Source organism: Penaeus vannamei, chromosome 15 (assembly GCF_042767895.1).
Source record: "Penaeus vannamei isolate JL-2024 chromosome 15, ASM4276789v1, whole genome shotgun sequence".
In the NCBI taxonomy this organism is placed as follows: domain Eukaryota; kingdom Metazoa; phylum Arthropoda; class Malacostraca; order Decapoda; family Penaeidae; genus Penaeus; species Penaeus vannamei.
In genome coordinates this window covers 34,666,663-34,669,162 of record NC_091563.1, presented here as the reverse complement: position 1 = coordinate 34,669,162, position 2,500 = coordinate 34,666,663, and the positions used below count along the sequence as shown (strand labels likewise).

General features: G+C 28.2%; 3 non-coding genes across 3 annotated transcripts in view; 2 read left to right on the top strand and 1 right to left on the bottom strand.

Annotated features, from left to right (window-relative positions):
- Positions 1-1,465: 1,465 nt before the first annotated feature.
- On the top strand, positions 1,466-1,538 carry TRNAF-GAA (transfer RNA phenylalanine (anticodon GAA)). The gene has a single exon. It is a non-coding gene; the product is annotated as a tRNA-Phe (tRNA).
- A 159-nt stretch (positions 1,539-1,697) lies between these two features.
- Positions 1,698-1,769, bottom strand: TRNAG-UCC (transfer RNA glycine (anticodon UCC)). Its single transcript has one exon. It is a non-coding gene; the product is annotated as a tRNA-Gly (tRNA).
- A 700-nt stretch (positions 1,770-2,469) lies between these two features.
- Positions 2,470-2,500, top strand: part of TRNAI-AAU (transfer RNA isoleucine (anticodon AAU)) — a 74-nt gene continuing 43 nt past the window's right edge. Inside the window, exon 1 of the tRNA in view lies at positions 2,470-2,500. This exon is cut by the window's right edge and continues 43 nt beyond it. This is a non-coding gene — a tRNA (tRNA-Ile).

Genomic DNA, 2,500 nt, shown 5'->3' with positions numbered 1-2,500 from the left:
TATCTATACCTATATACATTTACAGATATACTTGATGTATGATTGTGTGCGTATATATGTAGCCATAAATACACAAGTGTATGAATGTGTATATATATGCTTGTAGATATATTTGTACATATATGGATGAATATAGTACATATATATGTATATTTATGATGTACATATATTCAATATCTATGCTGTACATACATATGACATGTATATATATATAATATATATATATATATATGATATATATGATATATATGTGTATATACATACACATATATTTATATTTGTATAAAATATATGATATATATAATAAATATAGATATGAATATGAATATATATAAATATATATATATAAATATATATATATATATATATATATATATATATATATGATTATATATATGAATATAAATATGATGTATATATATATATGTATATACTCATGTGTATGATATATATATACAGATACTATATATATGTATAATATATATATATATATATATATATATATATATATATATATACAAATGTAATATAACATAACATGTGTATAGTCTTTCTCTTTCTCTCTCCCACTCCGTCCACCCCCCCCCCACACACACATATATATATATATATATATATATACATATAAAAGTATAAGCACAAGCTTATATATATGTAACGTATATATATATATATATATTATATATATATATATATATATATATATATATATATATATATATATATACATGCTAGTATATACAGACAATTTATATATGTATGTATGCACGTGTATGTATATGTATAAGAATCTAAAAACTAGCGTTGCCATGAAGAACATCATTGATAGGCAAACTAAACGTACTTTGGTCCTATCGTTTGGACAGATTTATTTGATTGTTTTATAATTAACTATATGTATTTACTGTCAATTAGAATGTCAATATTTTAGCGAGTCATTTTCCAAATATTTTTGTTTATCATTGAAAATTAGTGGAACGTTTTATGTTGCTAAATTGATCTTCATTGCAACGCTAGTTTTTAGACTAACTATTCCACTGCTTTCCCCTTGGTAATCCAGCTACTTTAGTTAAATATATATATATATATATATATATATATATATATATATATATATATATATATATATATATATATATATATATATGCCTAGATGCCTAGATGTTTGTGTATGAGTTCACACATTATGTATGTGCATATATGTATATACATGTATGTATGTATATAAATACACATACATGTATAGACGTTTGTATGTATATAATCACACCATATGTACATTTATACATAAAGATATATGATGTATTCTTGAACTGGTAGAATTTAGTATTCTAGAACCGGTAGACTGTTAGTGTACTCACAGTGAATTCAATTCACATTATATACTATAGATACCATAGTTTTTGTACTAGAAAAAAAAGTGATGGCTTGGTTTATGCTTTCCTATTATATGCAGGCATTTCGTGCCTAGATAGCTCAGTTGGGAGAGCGTTAGACTGAAGATCTAAAGGTCCCCGGTTCGATCCCGGGTCTGGGCAGTTTTACATCCCCTCAATTTCTTAGTCCTCGGGAATTCTGCTATGAGTAATCAAAAAATGTATGGTATGCCTCTTAGGGATACTGTCCTTTGTTGCCAATAATTATTCTTTTACTGAAACTTACTGTCTTCCCAATGAGTTTAAACTCGAAAAAGATTTTGCGATGGCCGGGAATCGAACCCGGGTCAACTGCTTGGAAGGCAGCTATGCTCACCACTATACCACCATCGCTTTGTGAGTAACGTCGTCCGTTTTTGGCATCATATCTATCATTGATGGCTGACCACCTTATCCGTTTACTGGAAGCAAACCAATATAAATACAAGTGAAAGGAAGACAAAATGGGCACAGTGAAAACACTGACCAGTTTAGGTATACTTACGTTAGTTTAGGTAGAATTATGTTTGTGATTTGCCGTGTAAATGCTCCTTACTGTAATAATGTCTTTCAGAGCCTGCAGGGCGAGAAGTACTTTTAACTTTTGAAATAATATTTTCACTAGATGCATTGCAACGATCAATATGCTTAAATAGTAACCATACCCCAAGAAATTTTGGTGAATACAATTGCATGTTTAAAAGTCTAAGTAAAAATATTGTTTTTCTCACGGTACACAGCAAATATAGTCATTAATATTCTCAAGAAGTTTCAGTGAACATAATCAAATGATAGTAATATCTGAATGGAGTGGTAATAAGTACAATTTACGGCATGAAGATTAATGGTTGATGGTGAAAATATGGAATACATAATATACAGCATGAAGTTTAGGGGTGATGGAGAAAAAAACAAAATAGAAATATATGAATCTTGAGAAATTTATTCAATGTATTCTTTCCATGGGTGAGATTATTAGTCATGATCTTTACCTTTCATAATGAGTATATATTATAATTGCAGGTTTTCAAAATAGGCATAGTATATGCTGTAGGGCCTGTTAGCTCAGTTGGTTAGAGCGCCGT